This window comes from Arachis ipaensis, chromosome B6, assembly GCF_059453495.1.
Source record: "Arachis ipaensis isolate K30076 ecotype BB chromosome B6, ASM5945349v1, whole genome shotgun sequence".
Lineage (NCBI taxonomy): Eukaryota > Viridiplantae > Streptophyta > Magnoliopsida > Fabales > Fabaceae > Arachis > Arachis ipaensis.
Genome location: NC_142441.1, coordinates 109528806 through 109546805, shown reverse-complemented (window position 1 = coordinate 109546805; position 18000 = coordinate 109528806). Strand labels below are relative to the sequence as shown.

At 36.3% G+C, this 18000-nt stretch overlaps 1 non-coding gene across 1 annotated transcript; it reads right to left on the bottom strand.

Moving 5' to 3' along the window:
* Positions 1–14663: 14663 nt before the first annotated feature.
* LOC148562273 (small nucleolar RNA R71) lies at positions 14664–14771 on the bottom strand. The gene has a single exon (XR_015887519.1). It is a non-coding gene; the product is annotated as a small nucleolar RNA R71 (small nucleolar RNA).
* Between the last annotated feature and the right edge of the window lie 3229 nt (positions 14772–18000).

Here is an 18000-nt window from a genome sequence, read left to right as displayed (position 1 = left end):
ATATTTTAAAAAGATTAAATAATTATTTTATTATCAATATAATTAAATATCTCTTTTTTATATATGTCACTAAATAATTATTTAAAAATTCATCTCTTATAAAATTATAAAATCAACTCTTTTTTAATTTTCATAACTGAATTTTTTTTCAATTGATGTCGTTTAGTATTGGCAAAACTAGAACTAAATTCAAAAGAAAAAATACCATGAATATTTGGTATATTTGGATTTTACTTTTCATTTCAACTTTTCTTTGTTGTTAGTTAATGTTATTATATTTTAAAATTTAAATTAGGTTTAATTACTCTGTTGGTCCTTATAGTTTCGCAAAATTTTTAATTTGGTCCCTATACTTTTTTTTTAATTGAAAAGAAAAAAAGTATAGAGACCTAATTAAAAATTTCACAAAACTATAGGGACCAACAGAGTAATTAAATCTTTAAATTACTAATGAATTTTATTATTTAATAACTATTAATCAAGTAATAAAAAAATATATAATAATATAACTACAAAATAAAATCTAGAATAATTGAATGAATTAAAAAAATATAAAAAGATAAAAATAATCGTTAATTAAAGTAAAAGAAATTAAAAAATAAAGTTAAAAATTTTTATTAGGAGACAGGGAATTAAAAGGAGCAACAAGGGAAGAGAATTAGAGATTTAGAGACAATAAAAAAAAACTACACTTGTATTATTTAGACTTAAATTACTGATTTATTTTTTAATTTTTTTTAATTTATTATTATTATTTAATTATTTTTTATTAAATAATTAATATAATATTATTATAAGATAGTAAGATTTTCTCTTTATACATTATGGAGATTGGAGATGGATTAAAAAATAAATAAATAGGATTAAATTTATTTATTGAGTGGGGGCAAATTTATTTATTAAACGGGAACAAAGAAATTTTTATCCCAAATATTACATGGAACTCCATCAAATTTAATGGGAAACTTGGCCCCCATAGTGTCTAATGTAAATTCGTCCCTGGTTAAAAGTGTGATTTATTTATTTGTCCTATAATTTATCATTTAACGATAAAAGAGAAATATTTTTACATCAAGAGAATTATAATTTTTTTTTATTTTCTTTATACAATTGAAAGTCACCAAAAAAAAAAATCATAGACTCCAAGTGTAACAAAAATAAAAGAATTAGTAAGAAATTTTGGACTCAAGTAATACTTTTTTTTTTTTTCTTGGACTGGAAGTAATAGTGTAATACTTTTCATACAATATATGCTCCGGATTGGCCTAATATAACCCGTAAGTCCCTGACCAATATATTATTCCATATGACCCCATATAGTCTATGTTTTTGTTTTTGGTCAATTACAGTTTAAAAAGACTTCAACTTGGGTTTTATTTTGCTGGATTTAATTTTGGACTTATAGATTAGCATATCCAACATGTTGTTAGGCCTGAGTTAGTCCTTTCGTTTGATCTATTAAAATATAGGGTCGGCCAAAATAATGTCAAGAACAGACCCATCTAGTTCATAAAGACACTCTTGCTGTAAAGGAAGAAAGGCTGGTAACAATAAGCTGGCAAGACAGGGAAAACAAAAAACGGCTTAAAAGCACACACCGTTTCATTTTTTATTTCTTGGTTTTGTCTTTTTAGACAAACCAGGTTTAGAATTAGAAGCTCGGATGCTACAAGATATTAGCAAGGGTTTGAGACCTTGGTGTTGGTTTCATTTTTTGGGTGTGGGCCCGTTTGTATGAAAAAAAAACTAATGAAGTGATTTTTTTCTAAGATATAATATTTTTTTCTTGACTTAAGATTTAGAGAAAATGATAAATAGGTCTTTGACTTTTTGATCCGCGGACATTTAAATCCTCAAGGATTTGAAAATACATTTAAGTCCCTGACCTTTTTAAAACTTAGACATATCGATCCCTCGTGTTCACTTGGGTCTGTCAGACCCAACAGAAAAATTAAACGTGACTTTCGTTGTACTGACCTGTTTGATACGGATGCACACGTGAGAGAGTTTTTAAAATGGAATAAATTAGATCCAAGGATCGATGTGTCCAGATTTTAAAGAGGTCATGGAGTTAAATGTATTTTTAAATACTTAGGGACTTAAATATCCGCAAACCAAAAGTCAGGGATCGATTTGTTCTTTTCTCTAAGATTTAAATTAGTCTTCAAAATTTGCATCAAGTTTCAAATTGGTTTTGAATTTTCAATTGTCTCAATTTCGAGCCTAATAATTTTCACTATGCAACTCATGTTAGCCCCTTGAGTGATTTTCATTAACGTCGTGCTGACGTAACATGATGACGTATATAATCAATACCACGTGTTATTAGAATAACATTCATCCATGTGAAATAAAATGATAAAGTATTTATTAGTGACATGTGTCTTGTTGATGTAGATAATAGTACTATTAGGCATGGTAAAAATTCCCGGCGAGGGGATACCCGCGAGGATTTACCTGCCGGAGAGCAGATATGGGGATGATTTTTAACCCGCGGGGATGGCGACGGGGCCCCGTGTAATAAACGGGGCGGGGGCAGGGATAGAGATCCTTGCCCCGTGGGGACCCGTTAAATATCATATATATGAAAAGTCTAAAATATCCTTATTATATATATAACATTATTCAATAACCCTAGCTGTCACTCTCCATTCCCCAAATTGAAACTCTTCACTCTTCAAAGTTCTGACTCTCCTCTCCTTTCCTCTGAGTCCTCTCACAAACGCATGCACGGTCACCACCGCCGACCGCCACCTCTCAGCTCCTCATCGCCACCTCCCACTTCCTCAGTCCCTCATCGCCACCTGTCGAGGTCATCGTCACGCTCACCGCAGCAGAGAGTGCGTCTTTGCGTCGGAGCCTCTTCACGTCGGAGCCTCGCCACGTCTTCTCATCGTCTGCTTCCTCCTACCCCTCGGCCCTCACCGTCAAAATCCTCCCTTCTCACTCTCGAGGTCACTGGTCCCCAAGGCAACAGCGTTACATCAGAGGCTCTTCGCCATCTTCGAATTTCGTCATCTTCGCATCAGGGCCTCTTCGCCGCCAAAGCGTGTTCGTCGTCCGGCAAGATCGTCAGCCTCTTCCTTGTCTTTGCGAGAGAGTCTCTTTAAAGTGATTTTGATTCTGCTAGCCCTAATTTATATTTCTGATTCTGATTGTGATTTTGATTATGTTCTGATTGTTAGGGTACTGATTATATTAATTATTTGCTGTGATTTTGATTCTGTTAATCCTAACTTATATTTCTGATTCTGGTTGTTGTGATACTGATTATGTTAATTATTTGCTGTGATTTTGATTCTGTTAATCCTAATTTATATTTCTGACTCTGATTGTTGTGATATTGATTATGATAATTATTTGCTGTGATTTTGATTCTATTAATCTTAATTATATTTCTAATTCTGATTGCTATGATTTTGACTATATTTCTCAATTTTTTTTCTCTTTTTTAATTTTTTTCTTTTTTTTAAATTCGTGGATATCCACAGATGCCAGGTCCCCGATGGATACGAGGTCTCCGTTACCCATCGCGGGGATGGGGACAGGTATTGGAGGCGGGGGGCGGGGGCGGGGCCATGTCCCCTCCCCCATGAATACCCGTTGCCATCCCTAAGTACTATGTATTATAATACGATTTATCCACATATTTAATCTCTTGTTTTAAATAGTAATAAATTTCAGGATTCAAAATCTTTGAGGAAAAAAATTTGGATGTGCTTTATCGTTTTTCACTAATATTAGTGCATAAACATAAAATCTAACCATCATTAATTGGTAACACATATTTCTTATATTTTATCCCCAATTTTATTTTTTATTGTCATTTCCCTACTTATTGTGGCTATCTAACAACATTAAAATGCTTTGTACACACTAAAATTCAGTTATTAAATCAATTATTATATAATCGTGATTGTTTAATTTTTTAATATATATTTTGTATTTTAACATATATATTATACAAATATGAGTTAAATATGATCTTGGTTCCTATCGTTTAGACTGAAAATCAAAATCATCCTTAAGGTTATTTGCATTAAAATTCATTCCCAATGTTCAATTTGGTTTTAAAATAATCTTTTTTAGCTTAATTTTAAAATTCTAGACCAAATTACCTCTAAGAAAAAATTCTAAAATAAAAAAAAGAGAACAAAGAAAGAGAGAGAGAGAGAAGCTTTCACTGGAAAAAGAGAGAGAGATAGAAGCATAGGGAAAAAGAAGAAGAAGGAGGAGAGAAAGGCACCTCCCCGCACTGCCGCCTCCTTGCCCTCTGGTAAACCCCAATTTTGTGGTTTATCTTGTGTTGAATTTCTGGAATTTTATCAACTTATCCCATATTTATTCAATGAAATAGCATAGTTTCATGAATTTCTCCTAATTGTGTTTAATGGTTAAAAATATGCTTTTTAGACCTTTAATATGCTAAATTTTAATTCACTTTAATTTCACTTAATGCCTTGATATGATTATTAGTGATTTCAGAGTTAAAAGGAAAGGAATGGATCAAAGAAGTGAAGAGAAAATCATGCAAGATGGAGAATTCATGAAGAAATAGGCATTTGGAGAATTCATGGCGATGCGTTCGCGTGAGCGACGCGCACGCGTGAATGAGGCTTTCGTCAAGGCGACTGATGAATGGCAATTTGCATAGGTTAGGAATTCGACTATCAAAAGAGAATTGCCGTTGTGAGTATAGTCCTAACCCAACAAATTGACCATCAATCAAATATTATCACAATACAAAACAAAATATAAACTGAGAGTATTTAGCTCCCGGGTCGTTCTCCCTAGGATGCAAATGAGATGTTACGCTTTCGGTTGTTAAGAAGACAAAAAGGGATTTGTGCAATCAAAGAACAAAATATTAAAAGAACCAAGAACTAGAAGAACTAAGCAATGATCAAAATTGAAATTAATGCAATTAAAGGGAAATAAGATTAAAACTAGTGAAAATGCTATAAATGCAATAAAGAGCCTTGACTTGGGAATGAGGATCCAAGGAATCCTATCAACGCCATAACCACAACTATGGTAATTATGATGAGTCAATATCTCCTAGTCAACACCAACCATCAAGGAGTAAGTCAGGCAAGCATAATTGACCTTAATCCATAAGTCCTAGCTAACTTACCAAACTAGTTGATAAAAAGCTAGCGTCAATGGAAACAAGAGTCAACTAACTACCCAAGAATTACCACTAAATATCGGACATTATGACTCTAGTGTCCTAAGAACTCAAACCACAAGCCAAGGTGGAAAAATCTACTCAAATTCTAAAGTTGGCATTTTCACAAACACCTTGTGTGCATAAAAGTAAAACATGGAAAATTGTAAGGAAAAATAACAAACTATAACCAACTATCAACAATACTAACAATAAACATCCAAACAAACATAAAGAAAGCATGAAACATTAAATTCATCAATCAAAACTTCAAGAACTCAAAATTGCAATTATAAACAAAGTGCTTGAACCAAAGGAAATGAAAATAAAGACAATATAATTAAAGAGGAATCAAAGAGTACTTACAATTATAGAAGATCAAAATCCAAAATTAAGCTTGCTATAAAATGCTACATGAAAACTACATAAACCCTAGGAGAGCTCTCTACTCTACACTATTCCTACTCCTACTATGTAAAAACTATGAAAAAAATAAATTCTAAGTCCTAATGTAAGCTAATGCCTTCATATGTGTTGATTCTCCCCTCATATAGCACTTCAATTCAGCCTTCAAGCCTTCCAAAATGGGCCAAGAGGCCTCAGAATTCGAGAAACACGTGCTTCATTAATGAAATCACGTGCAGGGACCTATGCGGACGCACAGGTGTGTGCGTCCGCACACTGGGCTGAAAGTTGACCTGTGCGTACGCACAGGTGCTTGTGTGCATGCACACATGGAAATTCTTTCCTGTGCGCACGTACGCAAGCTTGTGCGCACGCACACTTCGCTGTGTGTGTTTTTCCTTATTTTCTTCATGTTTTCTCCTTTGTTCATGCTTTCTTCCACTTTTGGCTATCCATTCTTGCCTCCAAGGCCTGAAATCACTCAACGAACATGTCAAGGAATCAAATAGAATAAAAGTGGAATTAAATTGCTCATTTCAAGCACAAAAATGAATGTTTTCACATTTAGGTTCAATTTAGGGATCAAACACAAAAGTATGCTATTATGGTGCTTAAGTATAGGTTTATATGATGAAATCCACTCAAATCAAGCTAAAATATATCAGAAAATATGGACTCATTAGCGACGCATACGCGTGACTGACGCGTATGCGTGATACGTAAAGTTGCCAAGTGACGCGTACGCGTGACCCATGCATACGCGTGACAAGTGGCACGTGACCTCATTAAAGGCAATACGCTGGGGGCGATTTCTATGTCCACAGAGGCTCAAATCCAACTCAATTCTGAAGTATTTGAGGCAGAAATCAAGAAGGAGAAAGGGGGAGCAATTAGATAGTGTAGGAAACATGCCTTAGGTTAGTTCTAGAGAGAGAAGCTCCCTCTTCTCTCTAGAAATTAGGGTTCTTGGTTTAATTTCCTTCTAGATTTAGGTTTTGATTCTTGTTTTCAATTGGTTTTTCTTACAATTTCTTGTTATTATATCTTTTCTCTCTTAGTTCTTTTTGTTAATTTCTCTTTTATGTCATTTTTATGTTTATGAACACTCTTGTCAATTTCAATTTCCTTTAATATAATTTGAAGTATTTCATGTTTAATGTTGCTTTCTTTAGTTGTTATTGTTGATTCCTTGCATTGGGTAGTTATAGAATTCATACTTCTTGCAATTTATCATGCTTTCCTTCTATGCCTTCCAAATGTTTGACAAAATGCTTGGTTGGATGTTAGAGTAGTTTTTGAGCATTCTTGGCTTGGAAAGAGAAATTAGGTGATCTTAAGTCATTAATACCCAATTTATATTGGTGATCTAGGGTGATTAGTTAGTCTTGTATCCATTAACTTTACCTATGAATTGGGATTAACTAGTCCTGTTTGACTTTCTCTCAATATGAAGATAACATTATACCTTCTTCCTATACTAGAGATGACAAAATAGGATTAGCTCTTGTTAATTATTGTGTGATAATTAATGACTAGGATAGAAAGCCTTAATTCTCAATCCTTGCCATGAATGTCTCTCTTTATTAATTGCTTTCTTTAGTTGCTTGCTTTACTTTTGTTGCCATTTTAATTTCTTGTTTTATCAACCCAACCCCTTTTGACCCCATAACTAATAATTGAGCACTCGATTGTGATTCCTAGGGAGAACGACCCGGGACTAATACTCTCGGTTATTTTTATTGGGTTGGACTTGTGACAACCAAAATTAAACTTTGATGGAGGATTGGTTGTTGGTCTAGACTATACTTGCAACGAAGTGATTCAATTTTATTGAGGAATTCTAGATCAACATAAATCTTCACATCAAGTTTTTGGTGCCGTTGCTGGGGACTTGCAATGTGTGCTTGTTATTGGTTATTGTATATATGTTGATAGTGTTAATAGGTTTGAACTTTGTTTGTTTGCTAGTTTTGGTTTAGGAGTTTGTTTTCTTTATCTCTTCTTAGTTTTTGTTGTTGTTTTCCCTTTTCTACTATGAATTCTCATCACTTTGGCTATGAGTTTAGTTCAAACTATGTTGTAGGAAATGGAAATGAAAGCTTTAATGGAGGTTTGCATCAAGGATTTGGGAATCAAAGATGGGAGGAGGCTCAAGCATATAGACAACCTTCTTGGCAACAACCTCCTCCGGTTTCTTATGGGTACAATCCAACTCCTAATGCTTACCAATTTAATGGATGTGGTGACCCTCATTGTGGTTGTCAACCACAATCACCACATGCATATAATCCCTTCCCTCAACATAGCCCTCAACAACCTTACTCACAAGCCCCACACCACCATTCACCTTCGTATGATCCTAACCCATATCCACCATACCAACAACCATATGAGCCATACTTAGAGCCATCACCATTCCAACATCAATATTTTCAAGAACCATCAATTCCATATACATCATCTCCATACCCTTACCAAGATGAACCACCTTCCAATTATGAACCATTTCCCCCAAACAATAAACCCTCTCTTCCACCACCTCCTTCAAGGGATGAAGCTCTCCATACCTTCTTGCAAGAACAAAAAAGAGATATTAGCTCTTATATCCAAAGGCAAGAAGAGCAGCAAAAGGAGCTAAAGAAGATAGAAATCATGGTTGCTACCATGGCGGAAGCCGCTAACCGCATGGCCTCCCACCTAAGCTCATGTATTCAAGATACTCCCATTGACGAATGTAGAGAATCAACCAAAGAGTATAGTGAGGGAGTGAGTTTAGAGCTTCAAGGTGAAGAAGAGGAGTTGAAGCTAGAATTGCAACAACAGGAGGAAGTTGAGATAATTGAGCTGGAAGGAGCGGTTGAAGAATTAGGAGAGGTTGATCAAGAATTGGACTCAATCATTGATGAGTTCATGTCCACACTAACAAATCACCTCGATGATCCTATTGAGCCTTCTTCCATTGAACTTGAAAGCAATGTTAAGGAGGGTACGTAACCTCCAAAGCATATGATGAATGATGAAGAATTGGAAAAAGTTAAGCAAGCAACAAATCTTCCTCTTGATGATGATTCCACACTAACACATAATTCTTTGGTATTTGAGGAGTCTTCTTCCATTAAAATTGAGGCCGATGTTGAGATAAATTCTACATTATCTCCAAGTTGTGACATGAAGGATGGAGAAGAACTAGAAGAGGTTGGTGAGGAAGTGATTGAATGTGAAGAACCTTGTTAAGAGTTGAACATGGAAGATGCTTGTCAAGAGGTGGAGGTAACCAAAGAAGAGCACAAGGGAGTAGACCTCACATTGTCAAAGTGTGGGGAGGCCTCTCTTCCTAAGTCACCATCATCATTTACATCATTCAAGTAGGTAAAATTCATATCCCTTAGCTTTCTTATTCCGTTTCAATATGGTTTGCTTGAAACGGATGGTTAACTTAGAGCTCTTTGTGGAATGAAAAGCAAGAAAGAATTGATTAGTGGTTGGCATCATAATTGTCGGTTCATCATGGTTGGAAGCTCAAAGTTTAGGAGCAAGGATCGGTGTGTTACTCAATTGATAGGATCTAGAAAGGTGTTTGGATGCTCAATTGAGAATTCACAAGCCTTGTCACCTGGATTTAACTATGGTAGTCATCAAGAAGAAAGCGTATTGACAAACAAGGTTTGGAACCCCGGAATACACCTCAACCATCATTAATCTTGGGGCCTTGGCACTTGTTTGAATTTGCTTGAAAGCTTAGTGCGCCTAATTTGGGATCCCGATGGACATTGGATACACAAACATTGGTGGGGATTTAAGGAAGACTTCAAGCATAAGTGATGAGTCCATATTTGATGGTATATTTTGACTCAAATTGGATGGATTCTAGCACATGAACTCACACTTAAGCACCAAAATAGCATACTTTTATGTTTGATCCCTGATTTGATCTTAAATGTGAAAACATGCGTTTTAATTCTTAGATTACTGATTTTTAATTCCACTTTTATGTCATTCAATGCCGTTGTGAGTGATTTCAGGCCTTGGAGGCAAGAATGGATAGCTAAAAGTGGAAGAAAGCATGTACAAGGGAGAAAACATGAAGAAAACAAGAAAAAAAGCACACACAGTGAAGTGTGCGTGCGCACAAGCGAGAATTTCCATGTGTGCATACGCACAGGTCAATTTTCAGCCGAGTGTGTAGACGCACACGTCTGTGCATCCACACAGGTCCCTGCACATGATTGCATTAATGAAACATGTGCTACGCGAATTTGGAGGCCCTTGGCTCATTTTTGGAAGGCCGAAATGCTGTTTTGGAGTGCTATATAAAGGAGAATTCAACACTTATCAAGGGGGCATTGAAGCATAATTTCAGATAATTTTGCATAGTAATTAGGAGTAGGAGTAGTGTAGAGTAGAGAGCTCTCCTAAGGTTTATCAATTTCCATTGAAGCATTTTATAGCAAGCTTTGATTTTGGATTTTTACTTCTTCAATTGTAAGTACTCTCAATTTCCTCTTTAATTAAAGCACTTTTACTTTCACTTCCTTTTGGTTCAAGCTACTTTGTTCATATTGTAATTTTGTGTTTCTTGAAGTTTTGATTAATTAATTTTGATGTTTCATGCTTCCTTTATGTTTGATTGCTTGTTTGTGTTTGGTTTTGTTGATAGTTGGTTATAGTTTTCCATTTTACTTTGCAATTTCCCATGCTTTACTTTCATGCACACAAGGTGTTTGTGAAAATGCCAACTCTAAATTTTGAATAGATTTTCCCACCTTGGCTTGTGGTTTGAGTCCCTAGGATACTAGAGTCATAATGTCCGACATTTAGTGGTAATTCTTGGGTAGTTAGTTGACTCTTGTTTCCATTGACGCTAGCCTTTTATCAACTAGTTTGGTAAGTTGGGTAGGACTTATGGATTAAGGTCAATTATGCTTGCTTGACTTTGATGAGCGGATAATTTATACGCTTTTTGGCATTGTTTTTAGTATGTTTTTAGTAGAATCTAGTTACTTTTAGGGATGTTTTCATTAGTTTTTATGTTAAATTCACATTTCTGGACTTTACTATGAGTTTGTGTATTTTTCTGTGATTTTAGGTATTTTCTGGCTGAAATTGAGGGACTTGAGCAGAAATCAGATTCAGAGGTTGAAGAAGGACTGCTGATGCTGTTGGATTCTGACCTCCCTGCACTCAAAGTGGATTTTCTGGAGCTACAGAACTCGAAATTGTGCGCTTCCAATTGCGTTGGAAAGTAGACATCCAGGGCTTTCCAGAAATATATAATAGTTCATACTTTGGCCAAGAATAGACGACGCAAACTGGCGTTCAACGCCAGCTTTCTGCCTAAATCTGGCGTCCAGTGCCAGAAAAGGAGCCAAAACCAGAGTTGAACGCCCAAACTGGCACAAAAGCTGGCGTTCAACTCCAAGGAGGACCTCTACACGTGCAACACTCAAAGCTCAGCCCAAGCACACACCAAGTGGGCCCCGGAAGTGGATTTATGCATTAATTACTTACTCCTGTAAACCCTAGTGACTAGTTTATTATAAATAGAACTTTTTATCATTGTATTCACAGTCTTGGTTACTCCGGTTCCCCTCTGGGGCCGAGACCAATGAACTCCATTATCACTTATGTATTTTCAACGGTAGAGTTTCTACACTCCATAGATTAAGGTGTGGAGCTCTGCTGTTCCTCAAAGATTAATGCAAAGTACTACTATTTTCTATTCAATTCATCTTATTTCGCTTCTAAGATATTCATTCGCACTTCAACCTGAATGTGATGAAACGGGACAATCATCATCATTCCCTATGAACGCGTGCCTGACAACCACTTCCGTTCTACTTTCGACTGAATGAGTGTCTCTTAGATCTCTTAATCGGAATCTTCGTGGTGTAAGCTAGAATGATGGCGGCATTCAAGAGAATCCGGAAGGTCTAAACCTTGTCTGTGGTATTCCGAGTAGGATTCAATGAATGAATGACTGTGATGAGCTCCAAACTCGCGATTGCTGGGCGTTAGTGACAGACGCAAAAGGATAGTAAATCCTATTCCAGCATGATCGAGAACCGACAGATGAATAGCCGTGCCGTGACAGGGTGCGTTGACCATTTTCACTGAGAGGATAAGATGAAACCATTGACAAGGGTGATGCCTCCAGACGATTAGCCGTGCCGTGACAGGGCATTTGGATCATTTTCCCGAGAGAAGACCGAAAGTATCCATTGACAATGGTGATGTATCACATAAAGCCAGCCATGGAAAGGAGTAAGACTGATTGGATGAAGATAGCAGGAAAGCAGAGGTTCAGAGGAACGAAAGCATCTCTATTCGCTTATCTGAAATTCTCACCAATGATTTACATAAGTATTTCTATCTCTATTTTATTAATTATTTTCGAAAACCACATTACTATGTTATATCCGCCTGACTGAGATTTACAAGGTGACCATAGCTTGCTTCATACCAACAATCTCCGTGGGATTCGACCCTTACTCACGTAAGGTATTACTTGGACGACCCAGTGCACTTGCTGGTTAGTTGTGCGAAGTTGTGAACCATGGTATTGGCATCATGTGTTTGGCGCCATTACCAGGGAAAGAAAGAGCGATGAATTTTACATAATCAAAGTGTAATCACAATTTCTGCGCACCAAGTTTTTGGCGCCGTTGCCGGGGATTGTTCGAGTTTGAACAACTGACGGTTCATCTTGTTGCTCAGATTAGGTAATTTTCTTTTTTGTTTTCTTTTCAAAAATTTTTCAAAAATCTTCTCATCTGTTTTCGAAAAAAAATAAAAAAATAATAAAATAATAAAAAAAATGTTTTCAAAAATTTTATTCAAAATTTTTAAGAATGAATTTTAGTGTCTCATGAAGTATGTGAAGCCTGGCTGGCTGTAAAGCCATGTCTAAATTTATTTGGACCGAGGTTTGCAATTTATTATCAAGAGCAAGCTAGTTGTTGCTAATCCACCTGCTGTTGTTCCTGATTTACATGCTGAAGCTTGGCTGGCCATTGGCCATGTCTAGTGTTTTGGACTGGAGCTTTCTTTGAAAGCTTGGCTGGCTAGTGAGCCATGTCTAATTCCTGGACTGAAGCTTTAGACTAAGAATGCAAGATTCTTGGAATTCATATTAAAAATTTTGGAATCCTTATTTTTCTTTTTCAATTAATTTTTTGAAAAATCCAAAAAAATTAGAAAATCATAAAAAAATAAAAAATATTTTTCTGTTTCTTGTTTGAGTCATGTGTCATGTTATAAGTTTGGTGTCAATTGCATATGCATCTTGCATTTTTTCGAAAATTCATGCATTCATAGTGTTCTTCATGATCTTCAAGTTGTTCTTGGTAAGTCTTCTTGTTTGATCTTGATGCTTTCTTGTTTTGTGTTGTATGGTGTTTTTCATATGCATTTTTCGTTTGTTAGAGTCTACACATGAAAGATTTCTAAAATTGGTGTCTTACATGTTTTCTTTGCATTAAAAATTTTTCAAAAATATGTTCTTGATGTTCATCATGATCTTCATAGTGTTCTTGGTGTTCATCTTGACATTCATAGCATTCTTGCATGCATCACATGTTTTGATCTAAAAATTTCATGCATTGCATCATTTTAGTGTTTTTCTCTCTCATCATAAAAATTCAAAAATAAAAAAAAATATCTTTCCCTTTTTCTCTCTTAAAATTTCGAAAATTAGATTTGACTTTTTCAAAAATTTTTAAAATCTAGTTGTTTTTATGAGTCAAATCAAATTTTCAATTTAAAAATCTTATCTTTTTCAAAATCTTTTTCAAAAATCAAATCTTTTTCAAATTTCTTAGTTATTTTCGAAAATTCCAAAAATATTTTTCAAAAATCTTTTTCTTATACCAAATTTTCGAAAATAACAATAACAATTAATGTTTTGATTCAAAAATTTCAAGTTTGTTACTTGCTTTTTAAGAAAGATTCAAACTTTAAGTTCTAGAATCATATCTTGTGATTTCTTGTGAATCAAGTCATTAATTGAGATTTTAAAAATCAAATCTTTTTCCAAAAACTAATTTCAATCATAGCTTTTCAAAAATATCTTCTTATCTTATCTTTTTCAAAAATTTGATTTCAAAAATATCTTTTCTAACTTCCTAACTTCTTATCTTTTCAAATTTGTTTCAACTAACTAACTAAATTTTTGTTTGTTTCTTATCTTTTTCAAAACTACCTAACTAACTCTCTCTCTCTAATTTTCGAAAATATCTCCCCCCTTTTTCAAAATTTCTTTTTAATTAACTAATTATTTCAATTTTAAAACTTAATTTTCGAAAATCACTAACCTTTTTCAAAAACTATTTTCAAAAATCACTAACTCTTTTCCAAAAATTATTTTCGAAATTTTCCCTCTCTCATCTTATTCTATTCATTTATTCATCTACTAACATCTCTTCCTCACATCACTCACCAAATTCGAACCCCCTCTTCCATCTGTGTTCGAATTTTTCTCTTCTTCTACTAACAATAAGGAACCTCTTTACTGTGACATAGAGGATTCCTCTTCTTTTCTTGTTCTCTTCTCTTTCTTATGAGCAGGAACAAGGAAAAAGGCATTCTTGTTGAAGCTGATCCAGAACCTGAAAGGACTCTGAAGAGGAAACTAAGAGAAGCTAAATTACAACAATCCAGAGACAACCTTATTGAAAATTTCGAACAAGTAAAGGAGATGGCAGCCGAACCCAACAACAATAATGCAAGGAGGATGCTTGGTGACTTTACTGCACCTAATTTCAATTTACATGGAAGAAGCATCTCCATTCCTGCCATTGAAGCAAACAACTTTGAGCTGAAACCTCAATTAGTTTCTCTGATGCAGCAGAACTGCAAGTTTCATGGACTTCCATCTGAAGATCCTTTTCAGTTCTTAACTGAATTCTTGCAGATCTGTGATACTGTTAAGACTAATGGAGTAGATCCTGAAGTCTACAGGCTCATGCTTTTCCCTTTTGCTGTAAGAGACAGAGCTAGAGTGTGGTTGGACTCTCAACCCAGAGATAGCCTGAACTCTTGGGATAAGCTGGTCACGGCTTTCTTAGCCAAGTTCTTTCCTCCTCAAAAGCTTAGTAAACTTAGAGTGGACGTTCAGACCTTCAGACAGAAAGAAGGTGAATCCCTCTATGAAGCTTGAGAGAGATACAAAGGACTGACCAAAAAGTGTCCTACTGACATGCTTTCAGAATGGACCATCCTGGATATCTTCTATGATGGTTTGTCTGAATTGGCAAAGATGTCATTGGATACTTCTGCAGGTGGATCCATTCACCTAAAGAAAACACCTGCAGAAGCTCAAGAACTCATTGACATGGTTGCTAATAACCAGTTCATGTACACTTCTGAGAGGAATCCTGTGAGTAATGGGACGCCTATGAAGAAAGGAGTTCTTGAAGTTGATACTCTGAATGCCATATTGGCTCAGAACAAAATATTGACTCAGCAAGTCAATATGATTTCTCAGAGTCTGAATGGAATGCAAGCTGCATCCAACAGTACTCAAGAGGCATCTTCTGAAGAAGAAGCTTATGATCCTGAAAATCCTGCACTAGCAGAGGTAAATTACATGGGTGAACCTTATGGAAACACCTATAATCCATCATGGAGAAATCATCCAAATCTCTCATGGAAGGATCAAAGGCCTCAACAAGGCTTTAATAATGGTGGAAGAAACAGGTTTAGCAATAGCAAGCCTTTTCCATCATCCACTCAGCAACAGACAGAGAATTCTGAGCAGAACCCATCTAGCTTAGCAAACTTAGTCTCTGATCTATCTAAGGCCACTGTGAGTTTCATGAATAAAACAAGGTCTTCCATTAGAAATTTGGAAGCACAAGTGGGCCAGCTGAGTAAAAAGATCACTGAAATCCCTCCTAGCACTCTCCCAAGCAATACAGAAGAAAATCCAAAAGGAGAGTGCAAGGCCATTGACATAACCAAAATGGCCGAACCCAATGAGGAAGAGGAGGACGTGAATCCCAAGGAGGAAGACCTCCTGGGACGTCCAGTGATCAATAAGGAGCTTCCCTCTGAGGAATCAAAGGACTCTGAGGCTCATCTAGAGACCATAGAGATTCCATTGAACCTCCTTATGCCCTTCATGAGCTCTGATGAGTATTCCTCTTCTGAAGAGAATGAGGATGTTACTGAAGAGAAAACTGCCAAGTTTTTTGGTGCAATCATGAAGCTGAATGCCAAATTATTTGGTATTGAAACTTGGGAAGATGAACCTCCCTTGTTCACCAATGAACTAAGTGATCTGGATCCACTGACATTGCCTCAGAAGAGACAGGATCCTGGAAAGTTCATAATACCTTGTACCATAGGCACCATGATCTTTAAGGCTCTGTGTGACCTTGGTTCAGGGATAAACCTCATGCCCCTCTCTGTAATAGAGAAACTGGGAATCTATGGGGTGCAAGCTGCTAAAATCTCATCAGAGATGGCAGACAATTCAGGAAAATAGGCTTATGGAAAAGTAGAGGACGTGTTAGTAAAGGTTGAAGGCCTTTACATCCCTGCTGATTTCATAGTCCTGGATACTGGAAAGGAAGAGGATGAATCCATCATCCTAGGAAGACCTTTCCTGGCCACAGCAAGAGCTGTGATTGATGTGGACAGAGGAGAATTAATCCTTCAATTGAATGAGGACAACCTTGTGTTTACAACTCAAGGATCTCTCTCTGCATCCATGGAGAGGAAGCAGAAAAAGCTTCTCTCAAAGCAGAGTCAAACAAAGCCCCCACAGTCAAACTCTAAGTTTGGTGTTGGGAGGCCACAACCAAACTCTAAGTTTGGTGCTGAACCCCCATATCCAAACTCTAAGTTTGGAGTTAGAGAGTCTCAACAATGCTCTGAACATCTGTGAGGCTCCATGAGAGCCCACTGTCAAGCTATTGACATTAAAGAAGCGCTTGTTGGGAGGCAACCCAATTTTTATTTATCTAACTATATTTTTCTTAGTTATATGTCTTTATAGGTTCATGATCATGTGGAGTCACAAAATAAATATAAAAATTGAAAACGGAATCAAAAACAGCAGAAGAAAAATCACACCCTGGAGGAAGCACCTGCCTGGCGTTCAACGCCAGAACAGAGCATGGTTCTGGCGCTGAACGCCCAAAATGGGCAGCATCCTGGCGCTGAACGCCCAGAACAAGCATGGTTCTGGCGTTCAACGCCAGAAATGGCTAGTAAATGGGCGTTGAACGCCCAAAATGGGCACCAACCTGGCGCTGAACGCCCAGAGTTGTGTGCAAGGGCATTTTGCATGCCTAAATTGGTGCAGGGATGTAAATGCCTTGACACCTCAAGATCTGTGGACCCCACAGGATCATCTCAAGATCTGTGGACCCCACAGGATCATCTCAGGATCTGTGGACCCCACAGGATCCCACCCACCTCACCCTCTCTCTCTCCATTCATGACCATCCCTTCTGTTTTCCATTCACCACTCACATCCATACACACATCCCTCCATCTCCTCCATATCTTCTTCTTCTTCTATTCTTTCTTCTTTTGCTCGAGGGCGAGCAACATTCTAAGTTTGGTGTGGTAAAAGCATAAGCTTTTTGGGAGATGGAAAGACTCATCTCAAGGGTCTATAGCTCAGTGATAGAACATGTGGCTACAAATCAAGAGATCCCTGAGATACCTCAGGGGATGCACTTCCCTCCACATAAATATTAGGAGCAAATCAACACCTCCCTAGGAGAATTAAGTCCCAAAATGGGACAATTAAGGGTGGAACATCAAGAGCACTCCATCGTCCTTCATGAAATAAGAGAAGATCAAAAAGCAATGAGGGAGGAGCAACAAAGACAAGGAAGAGACATAGAAGAGCTCAAGGACATCATTGGTTCCTCAAGAAGGAAACGCCACCATCACTAAGGTGGATTCATTCCTTGCTCTTATTTCTTTTGTTTTTCATTTTCTATGTTATGTGCTTATCTATGTTTGTGTCTTCATTACATGATCATTAGTAGTTAGTAACTTTGTCTTAAAGTTATGAATGTCCTATGAATCCATCACCTCTCTTAAATGAAAAATGTTTTAATTCAAAAGAACAAGAAGTACATGAGTTTCGAATTTATCCTTGAACTTAGTTTAATTATATTGATGTGGTGACAATGCTTCTTGTTTTCTGAATGTATGCTTGAACAGTGCATATGTCTTTTGAAGTTGTTGTTTAAGAATGTTAAATATGTTGGCTCTTGAAAGAATGATGACTAGGAGACATGTTATTTGATAATCTGAAAAATCATAAAAATGATTCTTGAAGCAAGAAAAAGCAGCAAAGAACAAAGCTTGCAAAAAAAAAAAAAAAAGAAAAAGGCGAAAAAAATAGAAAAAAAATAGAAAGAAAAAGCAAGCAGAAAAAGCCAAAAGCTCTTAAAACCAAGAGGCATGAG